The 11085-nt window shown below is 52.2% G+C and overlaps 1 long non-coding RNA gene across 4 annotated transcripts; it reads left to right on the top strand.

Annotated features, from left to right (window-relative positions):
* The first annotated feature begins 8367 nt into the window (after positions 1-8367).
* LOC127918779 (uncharacterized) lies at positions 8368-10033 on the top strand. Of its 4 annotated transcripts, none has more exons than XR_008100786.1 (3): positions 8368-8438; positions 9524-9575; positions 9950-10033. It is a non-coding gene; the product is annotated as an uncharacterized LOC127918779 (long non-coding RNA). The 4 variants fall into 4 exon arrangements; XR_008100784.1 differs by having other exon boundaries at positions 9524-9810; positions 9945-10033; XR_008100785.1 differs by having other exon boundaries at positions 9524-9863; positions 9945-10033.
* The last annotated feature ends 1052 nt before the right edge of the window (positions 10034-11085 follow it).

Here is an 11085-nt window from a genome sequence, read left to right as displayed (position 1 = left end):
GAGCTCTATGGGGGTGTATGAAGAGAGGCTCTATGGGGGGGTGTATGTAGAGAGCTCTATGGGAGGGTGGGTGTATGAAGAGAGCTCTATGGGGGGGTGGGTGTATGTAGAGAGCTCTATGTGGGGGGTGGTGTATGAAGAGAGCTCTATGGGGGGGTGTATGTAGAGAGCTCTATGGGGGGTGGTGGTGTGATGAAGAGAGCTGTATGGGGGGATGGTGTATGAAGAGAGCTCTATGGGGGTGGTGGTGTATGAAGAGAGCTCTATGGGGGGGGGTGTACGAAGAGAGCTCTATGGGGGGGTGGTGTATGTAGAGAGCTCTATGGGGGGGGGTGTATGAAGAGAGCTCTATGGGGGGGTGGTATATAGAGAGCTCTATGGGGAGTGGTGGTGTATGAAGAGAGCTCTATGGGGGGTGAAGAAGAGAGCTCTATGGGGTGTATGAAGAGAGCTCTATGGGGGGTGGTGTATGTAGAGAGCTCTATGGGGGGAATGGTGGTGTATGAAGAGAGCTGTATGGGGGGGATGGTGTATGAAGAGCCTATGGGGGGGGGTGTATGAAGAGGCTCTATGGGGGGGTGGTGTATGTAGAGAGAGAGCTCTATGGGAGGGAGTGTATGAAGAGAGCTCTGGGGGGGTGGTGTATGTAGAGAGCTCTATGGGGGAGAGTGGTGGTGTATGAAGGCTCTATGGGGGGTGTATGAAGAAGAGCTCTATAGAGAGAGAAGTGTATGAAGAGAGCTCTATAGGAAATTGTATGAAGAGAGCTCTATGAGAGAGGGTGTATGTAGAGAGCTCTATGGGGGTGGTATGTAGAGAGCTCTATGGGAGGGGGGTGTATGAAGAGATCTATGGGGGTGGTGTATGTAGAGAGCTCTATGGGGGGTGGTGGTGCCATGAAGAGAGCTCTATGGGGGGTGTATGAAGAGAAGCTCTATGGGGGGGTATGAAGAGAGCTCTATGGGGGTATGTAGAGCCTCTATGGGGGGGGTGTATGTAGAGAGCTCTATGGGGGGTGGTGGTGTATGAAGAGAGCTCTATGGGGGGTGTATGAAAGAGAGCTCTATGGGGGGGGTTTATGTAGAGAGCTCTTGGTGATGGCTTTATGGGAAAGCTAGCAACTTGTAACCAACTACCCATTTCTATAAGCAAGTCATATTTTTATAGTAGTGTTAAATAACAAACATTGGCTGTTAAGTAAATTATATTATGACTGTTGCCTAGCTACACTATAATTTTCAACGAGCCTAGCTTTTAGCTTGCTACAGTATAATTTTCAACCTAGCCTAGCTTCCTGGCTAGCTACAGTATAATTTTTCAACCTAGCCTAACGTTTAGCTAGCTACAGTATAAATTTTCAACCCTAGCCTAGCGCTAGCTAGCTACAGTTATAATTTTTTCAACCTAGCCTAGCGTTTAGCTAGCTACAGTGGTATTTTCAGCCTAGCTTTTAGCTAGCTACAGTGGTATCTTCAACCTAGCCTACCTTTTAGCTGGCTGCTCTGCAGTGCAAGCTAGCTTGATTTGCTAAGTTAGTTACTTATTTCTCTAACATTTATTATAATCTTAAAACAATGTTTCTCCTGTCTTGAATGAAAATGTAACATCTCCCTAAATAAATGCTATCTCTGACGGGAGACTATCGGTCAGTAGTGGAATAAACTTTTGCATGAGGTCACGATGTAAACGGGGCATCAGATTACTAACGTTTTTCAGTGAGTTAAAACTGTGTTTTTTGGAAAACTTGACCCTGAGAGGGAGAGAGAGAGAGAGAGAGATAGGGAATATGTCCCAAATGGCGCCTGTTCACCATGGTGCATAGCCCTATGGCTAAGTAGTGCATGGGAATAGGAACACCATTCAGATAAACTAATGTTTGATCTGCTTGTTTCCCCAGACAGATACAGAGCACTCACAGCTGAAGCATCAAAGCTGGGCTGAAAGCATTTGATTCCTCTTTAGACAGCATGAGATGAAAGATCCTGCCCTGCACTTATTCACCCTCTGTCAATATACAGTTGAAGTTAAAAGTTTACATACACCTTAGACAAATACATTTAAACTCAGTTTTTCAAATTTCCTGACATTTAATCCTAGGACAAATGTCCTGTTTGGAATCCAGTTAGGACCACTTTATTTTAAGATTGTGAGGTGTCAAGATAATAGTAGAAGAATGATTTATTTCATCACATTCCCATTGGGTCAAAGTTGGGTCAAAAGTTTACACATAATTCGTATTGGTAGCATTGCCTTTAAATTGTTTAACTTGAGTCAAGCGTTTAGGGTAGCCTTCCACAAGCTTCTCACAATAAGTTGGGTTTTGGCCCATTCCTCCTGACAGAGCTGTTGTAACGGAGTCAGGTTGTAGGCCTCCTTGCTTGCACACGCTTCTTCAGTTTTGCCCACACATTTTCTATAGGATTATATGATGGCCACTCAATACCTTGACTTTGTTGTCTTATGCCATTTTGCCACAACTTTTGGAAGTAATGCTTGGGGTCATTGTCCATTTGAAGACCCATTTGCGACCAAGCTTTAACTTCTGACTGATGTCTTGAGATGCTTCAATATATTCACATAATTTTCCTGCCTCATGATGCCATCTATTTTGTGAAGTCCACCAGCAAAGCACCCCCACAACATGATGCTGCCACCCCCACAACATGATGCTGCCACCCCCATGCTTCACTGTTGGGATGGTGTTCTTCGGCTTGCAAGCCTCCCCTTTTTCCTCCTAACATAACGATGGTCATTATGGCCAAACAGTTCTATTTTTTGTTTCATCAGACCAGAGGACATTTCTCCAAAAGTACGATCTTTGTCCCCATGTGCGGTTGCAGACGTAGTCTGGCTTTTTATGGCGGTTTTGGAGCAGTGGTTTTCTTCCTTGCTGAGTGGCCTTTCAAGTTATGTCAATATAGGACTTGTTTTACTGTGGATATAGATACTTTTGTACCTGTTTCCTCCAGCATCTTCACAAGGTCCTTTGCTGTTACTGGGATTGATTTGCACTTTTCTCCCACCCAAAATCGTTCATCTCTAGGTGACAGAACGCGTCTCCTTCCCTGAGGCGGTATGACGGCTGCGTGGTCCCCATGGTGTTTATACTTGCGTACTATTGTTTGTACAGATGAACGTGGTACCTTCAGACGTTTGGAAATTGCTCCAAAGGAGGAACCAGACTTGTAGAAGTCTACCATTCTTCTTCTGAGGTCTTGGCTGATTTCTTTAGATTTTCCCATGATGTCAAGCAAAAGGGCACTGGTTTGAAGGCAGGCCTTGAAATACATCCACAGGTGTACCTACAATTGACTCAAATTATGTCAATTGGCCTATCAGAATCTAAGTGTATGTAAACTTCGACTTCAACTGTAGCATCTCTGATTCTCTTATTCACCCTCTGTCAGTATACCATCTCCCAATGCTGAACCTTACTCATCCTCTGTCAGTACAGCATCTCCCAATACTGACCTTATTCATCCTCTGGCAGTACAGCATCTCCCAATGCTGAACCTTTATTCACCCTCTCAGTATATCATCTCCCAATGCTGAACTGTATTCATCCTCTGGCAGTATATCATCTCCCAATGCTGAACCTTACTCATCCTCTGTCAGTACAGCATCTCCCAATGCTGAACCTTATTCATCCTCTGGCAGTACAGCATCTCCCAATGCTGAACCTTTATTCACCCTCTCAGTATATCATCTCCCCAATGCTGAACTGTATTCATCCTCTGGCAGTATATCATCTCCCAATGCTGAACCTTACTCATCCTCTGTCAGTACAGCATCTCCCAATGCTGAACCTTATTCATCCTCTGGCAGTACAGCATCTCCCAATGCTACAGACCTTATTCACCCCTCTCCGTATATCATCTCCCAATGCTGAGACCTTATTCACCCTCTCAGTATATCATCTCCCAATGCTGAACCTTACTCATCCTCTGTCAGTACAGCATCTCCCAATGCTGAACCTTACTCATCCTCTGTCAGTACAGCATCTCCCAATGCTGAACCTTATTCATCCTCTGGCAGTACAGCATCTCCCAATGCTGAACCTTACTCATCCTCTGTCAGTACAGCATCTCCCAATGCTGAACCTTATCACCCTCTCAGTATATCATCTCCCAATGCTGAACCTTATTCATCCTCTGGCAGTACAGCATCTCCCAATGCTGAACCTTACTCATCCTCTGTCAGTACAGCATCTCCCAATGCTGAACCGTACTCATCCTCTGTCAGTACAGCATCTCCCAATGCTGAACCTTATTCATCCTCTGTCAGTACAGCATCTCCCAATGCTGAACCTTACTCACCCTCTCAGTATATCATCTCCCAATGCTGAGACCTTACTCATCCTCTGTCAGTACAGCATCTCCCAATCTTCAACCTTATTCATCCTCTGGCAGTACAGCATCTCCCAATGCTGAACCTTATTCACCCTCTCAGTATATCATCTCCCAATGCTGAACCTTATTCATCCTCTGGCAGTACAGCATCTCCCAATGCTGAACCTTACTCATCCTCTGTCAGTACAGCATCTCCCAATGCTGAGACCTTATTCACCCTCTCAGTATATCATCTCCCAATGCTGAACCTTATTCATCCTCTGGCAGTACAGCATCTCCCAATGCTGAACCTTACTCATCCTCTGTCAGGCACAGCATCTCCCAATGCTGGACCTTATTCACCCTCTCAGTATATCATCTCCCAATGCTGAACCTTATTCACCCTCTGGCAGTACAGCATCTCCCAATGCTGAACCTTATTCACCCTCTCAGTATATCATCTCCCAATGCTGAACCTTATTCATCCTCTGGCAGTACAGCATCTCCCAATGCTGAACCTTATTCATCCTCTGGCAGTACAGCATCTCCCAATGCTGAACCTTATTCACCCTCTCAGTATATCATCTCCCAATGCTGAACCTTATTCATCCTCTCAGTATATCATCTCCCAATGCTGAACCTTATTCATCCTCTCAGTATATCATCTCCCAATGCTGAACCTTATTCATCCTCTGGCAGTACAGCATCTCCCAATGCTGAACCTTACTCATCCTCTGTCAGTACAGCATCTCCCAATGCTGAACCTTATTCACTCTCAGTATATCATCTCCCAATGCTGAACCTTATTCATCCTCTCAGTATATCATCTCCCAATGCTGAACCTTATTCACCCTCTCAGTATATCATCTCCCAATGCTGAACCTTATTCATCCTCTCAGTATATCATCTCCCAATGCTGAACCTTATTCACCCTCTCAGTACAGCATCTCCCAATGCTGAACCTTATTCACCCTCTCAGTATATCATCTCCCAATGCTGAACCTTATTCACCCTCTCAGTACAGCATCTCCCAATGCTGAACCTTATTCATCCTCTGGCAGTACAGCATCTCCCAATGCTGAACCTTATTCACCCTCTCAGTATATCATCTCCCAATGCTGAACCTTATTCACCCTCTCAGTACAGCATCTCCCAATGCTGAACCTTATTCATCCTCTGGCAGTACAGCATCTCCCAATGCTGAACCTTATTCACCCTCTCAGTATATCATCTCCCAATGCTGAACCTTATTCATCCTCTGGCAGTACAGCATCTCCCAATGCTGAACCTTATTCACCCTCTCAGTATATAATCTCCCAATGCTGAACCTTATTCACCCTCTCAGTATATCATCTCCCAATGCTGAACCTTATTCATCCTCTGGCAGTATATCATCTCCCAATGCTGAACCTTATTCATCCTCTCAGTATATCATCTCCCAATGCTGAACCTTATTCCACCTCTCAGTATATCATCTCCCAATGCTGAACCTTATTCACCCCTCTCCGTTATATCATCTCCCAATGCTGAACCTTATTCACCCTCTCAGTACAGCATCTCCCAATGCTGAACCTTATTCATCCTCTGGCAGTATATCATCTCCCAATGCTGAACCTTACTCATCCTCTGTCAGTACAGCATCTCCCAATGCTGAACCTTATTCACCCCTCTCAGTATATCATCTCCCAATGCTGAACCTTATTCATCCTCTGGCAGTATATCATCTCCCAATGCTGGGCCTTATTCTTATCTGTCAGTACAGCATCTCCCAATGCTGAACCTTATTCACCCTCTCAGTATATCATCTCCCAATGCTGAACCTTGTTCACCCTCTCAGTATATCATCTCCCAATGCTGAACCTTATTCATCCTCTGGCAGTACAGCATCTCACAACGCTGAATCTGGTTCATGGATAAATGGATCCCTTATGAAGCTTTATAACCTCTGTCTCCTCAATGCTCCCGAGGTGCCCCACTTCTGCCCAGCAGAGGAGCGAGCAGCACGATGAGACGCCAGTAGCCTCCCGCCGTGGCCTCCCGCGTAGCATGCGCGTCACGTTCCTCGCGCGTCACGAGTGTCAGTGGGCTCAATGAATTGGACGAGAACTTCTGTGGCCGAACCCTCAGGAATGCAGTATCGCCCAGCCCGAGGAGGTGTGGGGTCACCTCTCCCGGCAGCAGGGCCCCACGCTCTCCCAAGAAGAACAGGATGACCAGGCGGGGCCTGAGAAGCCTGGGGTCACCAGGAAAGGTAGCCCACCACAAGGCCACCTCAGTGGATGGGGAGACATGTGCAAGCCCCAGGAAGAGGGTCTGTCCTCAGAGAGAGGGGGTTGGGGAGTTAGGAAGGCTGAGAACTGTGAAGGGAGGGGGAAGGGAGGCGTCAGGTGCTGTGGGGAGGATGCCTCGCCGCTCCTCAAAGGGCCAAGGTGCTTCCGCTCTGGGGAGTCGCATGGATCAGGGATGACCTCCCGTCTGCTCCCCATGCCCGTCATCTCCGCCTCCCCTGTGCCCCCTTAACGACTGTCAAGGAGAACAGTGAAGGGGTGACCTGCTCAGACAAAACTCCACGCAGCCTCACCTTCCTCTTCTTGCCCCCTGACCTCAACAAGGAGGAAGGAGAGGGAGGAGAGGAGGAATGGGCCATGTTCAGAAGCTCCTGAACTCCAACCCCCATAAGTCCTGTATCGGGCTGGGGCAGACCAGCAGTAGCCCTGATGCTCAGACAAACTCCTGTGTCTCAGCGCTGCCTCCAACACCACCTGTCCCGGTCCAGCACTGCTCAACGGCAGCCAGAGGGGCCCTGCCCCTCGCCCCAGACCCCATAGTGCCTTGTAGAAACTATGATCTGGTCAGCAGGAGGAGGGGTAAAGACACTGATCCTGGGCAGGGAGGAGGGGGGTAAAGACTCTGATCCTGGGCAGGAGGAGGGGGGTAAAGACACTGATCCTGGTCAGGAGGGAGGGGTAAAGACACTGATCCTGGTCAGGAGGAGGGGGTAAAGACACTGATCCTGGTCAGGAGGAGGGGGGTAAAGACACTGATCCTGGTCAGGAGGAGGGGGGTAAAGACACTGATCCTGGTCAGGAGGAGGGGGGTAAAGACACACTGATCTGGTCAGGAGGGGGTAAAGACTCTCTGATCCTGGTCAGGAGGAAGAGTGTAAAGACTCTGATCCTGGACAGGAGGGGTAGGACTCTGATCCTGGGCAGGAGGAGGGGAGTAAAGACTCTGATCCTGGGCAGGAGGAGGTAAAAGACTCTGATCCTGGGCAGGAGGAGGGGGTAAAGACTCTGATCCTGGGCAGGAGGAGGGGGTAAAGACTCTCATCCTGGGCAGGAGGAGGGGTAAAGACTGATCCTGGGCAGGAGGAGGGGGGTAAAGACACTGATCCTGGGCAGGAGGAGGGTAAGGACACTGATCCTGGGCAGGAGGAGGGGGTAACTCTGATCCTGGGCAGGAGGAGGGGGTAAAGACTCTGATCCTGGGCAGGAGGAGGGTAAAGACACTGATCCTGGGCAGGAGGAGGGGGTAAAGGCTCTGATCCTGGGCAGGAGGAAGAGTGTAAAGACTCAGGAAGTGTCCTGCTCCACTCTTCTGGCCTCCTTTGAGGGGACTCCTCTACTCCCCCACCTGTCTGTCAGAGAGGGAGGAGGTGGATGTGGTGGGGTACTCAGTGTCGGGAGGAAGTGGTGACAGCAGGCAGTGGAGGTGGAAGTGACACCGACCGAGGAGGAGGTCGTGACACCGACCGAGGAGGAGTGGAAGTGACACCGACCGAGGAAAGGAAGTGGAAGTGACACCGACCGAGGAGGAGGTGGAAGTGACACCGACCGAGTGGAAGGTGGAAGTGACACACCCGACCGAGGAGGTGGAAGTGACCCGGTGGAGGTGGAAGTGTAAGTGACACCGACCGAGGAGGGAGGTGGAAGTGACACCCGACCGAGGAGGAGGTGGAAGTGACACCGGCCGAGGAGGAGGTGGAAGTGACACCGACCAAGGGAGAAGGTGACCGAGACACCGAGGTGGAAGTGACACACGACCGAGGAGGAGGAGAGGTGACACCGACCGAGGAGGAGGAGAGGTGACACCGACCGAGGAGGAGGAGAGGTGACACCGGGAGGTGGAGGAGGTGAAACACCGACCGCCGAGGGAGGAAGGGAGGAGCACACGACCGAGAGGAGGAGAGGTGACACCGACCGAGGAGGAGGAGGTGACACCGACCGAAGGAGGAGGTGACACACCGGCCGAGGGGAAGTGACACCGACCGAGGAGGAGGAGGTGACACCGACCGAGGAGGGAGGAGAGGTGACACCGACCGAGGAGGAGGAGGAGTGACACCGACCGAGGAGGAAGGAGAGGTGACACCGACCCGAGGAGGAGGGAGGTGACACCGACGAGGAGGAAAGGGAAGTGACACCGAGGAGGAGGAAGGAGAGAGGAGGAGACACCGACCGAGAGGAGGAGAGTGACACCGACCGAGGAGAAGTGACAGGACCCGAGGTGGAAGAGGTGACACCGACCGAGAGGAGGTGGAAGGACACCGAGGAGGAGACACCGACCCGAGGAGGAGGAGAAGGTGACACCGACCGAGGAAGGAGGAGAGGTGACACCGACCGAGAGGAGGGGAAGGTGACACCCGACCGAGGAGGAAGGTGACACCGACCGAGAGGAGTGACACCGGCCGAGGAGGAGGAGGAGGTGACACCGACCGAGAGGAGGAGAGGTGACACCGGTAATGAGAGGGAGAGAGGCTGACACCGGAGAGGGAAGATGGCTTACCGACCGAGGAAGGAGAGTAAGGGAGCACCGGCCGAGGAGGGGAGAGGTGACACCGGCCGAGAGGAGAGGTGACACCGACCGAGGAGGAGGAGAGGTGACACCCCGACCGAGAGGAGAGAGGTGACACCTGGCCGAGGAGGAGGAGGTGACACCGACCGAGGAGGAGGAGAGTGACACCCGACGGCGAGAAGGAGGAAGTGACACCGACCGAGAGGAGAGGTAGGCGACAAAGGAGGCACCGACCGAGAGGAGGAGAGGTGACACCGACGAGAGAGGAAGAGAGAAGGAGGTGGAAGTGACACCCGACCGAGGAGGAGGAAAGGTGACACCCGACCGAGGAAGGAGGAGAAGTGACCGGAGGGTGGAAGTGACACCGGCCCGAGGAGGAGAGGTGACACCGGCGAGAAGGAGAGGTGACACCGACCGAGGAGGAGGAGAGGTGACACCGACCGAGGAGGAGGAGAGGTGACACCGACCGAGGAGGAGGGGGAAGTGACACCGACCGAGGAGGAGGAGGAAGTGACACCGACCGAGGAGGAGGAGAGGTGACACCGACCGAGGAGGAGGTGGAAGTGACACCGACCGAGGAGGAGGTGGAAGTGACACCGACCGAGGAGGAGGTGGAAGTGACACCGACCGAGGAGGAGGTGGAAGTGACACCGACCGAGGAGGAGGAGAGGTGACACCGACCGAGGAGGAGGTGGAAGTGACACCGACCGAGGAGGAGGAGAGGTGACACCGACCGAGGAGGAGGTGGAAGTGACACCGACCGAGGAGGAGGTGGAAGTGACACCGACCGAGGAGGAGGTGGAAGTGACACCGACCGAGGAGGAGGAGAGGTGACACCGACCGAGGAGGAGGAGAGGTGACACCGACCGAGGAGGAGGAGAGGTGACACCGACCGAGGAGGAGGTGGAAGTGACACCCGACCGGGGAAGGAAGGAGGTGACACCGACCGAGGAGGAGGAGAAGTGACACCGACAGAGGAGAGGATGACACCGACCCGAGGAGGAGGTGGAAGTGACACCGGCGACGAGGAGGAGGTGGAAGTGACACCGACCGAGGAGGGAGGTGGAAGTGACACCCGACCGAGGTGGAGAAGTGGAAGTGACACCGACCCGTGAAGGTGGAAGGTGAAGAAATGACACCGACCGAGGAGGAGGTGGAGTGACACCGACCGAGGAGGAGAGGAAGTGATGACACCCGAGGAGGAGGTGGAAGTGACACCGACCGAAGAAGAAGTGGAAGTAACACCAGGCCGAGGTAGGAGGAAGAAGTGACACCGGCCCGAGGAGGAGGGCGGCAAGACCGGTGACACCGGCCGAGGAAGGAAGAGAAGTGACACCGAGCCGAGAAGTGACTGACCGAGGAGGAGGAGAGTGACACCGACCGAGGAGGGAGGTGAAGTGACACCCGACCGAAGAGGAGGGGAGGAATTAGCCGGATGATGCGTTCACACGCTGGTGGGAGGAGTGCAGAGCACTGTTGCACCAGCATCATCAACAACAACAACAACAACAACAACAACAACAACAACAACAACAACAACGTCAACAACAATAACTCAGGAGAATTCACGATGCCACTGCTAGCCCCCCCAACACGCTCAGACCCACCCTGCACCCCCTCTATCTCCAGCACATCGCCCCCCTCCTTCACAGAGCCCCACGAACACAGGTACAACACCCTGAGGACTTCGCCCCGTATGGCGGCCTGCGGCTGGGGCAAGGCTGTGGCCCCCTGCTCCTCTCCCAGGGACCCTCTGAGGGAGGGGGTGGAGGTGGGGAGAGAGCTGGTCGCTACTCCTACCCTCTCCTCCAGCTCCAGTATCCAGGCCAGGGATGGGTCTCTCCTGTCTCCCCCGTCTGTCCCCATGGAGCCGGGGAACGGCTGGGCGAGAAGGGACAGCGTAGACAGTACGGGCCATGGGGAGCTCTATGAGACCAGGGGAGGCCTAGAGGAGGTTCCAGGAAGT

Source organism: Oncorhynchus keta, unplaced genomic scaffold (genome assembly GCF_023373465.1).
Source record: "Oncorhynchus keta strain PuntledgeMale-10-30-2019 unplaced genomic scaffold, Oket_V2 Un_contig_14819_pilon_pilon, whole genome shotgun sequence".
Taxonomy (NCBI): domain Eukaryota; kingdom Metazoa; phylum Chordata; class Actinopteri; order Salmoniformes; family Salmonidae; genus Oncorhynchus; species Oncorhynchus keta.
This window is presented reverse-complemented; position numbering and strand designations above follow the sequence as displayed.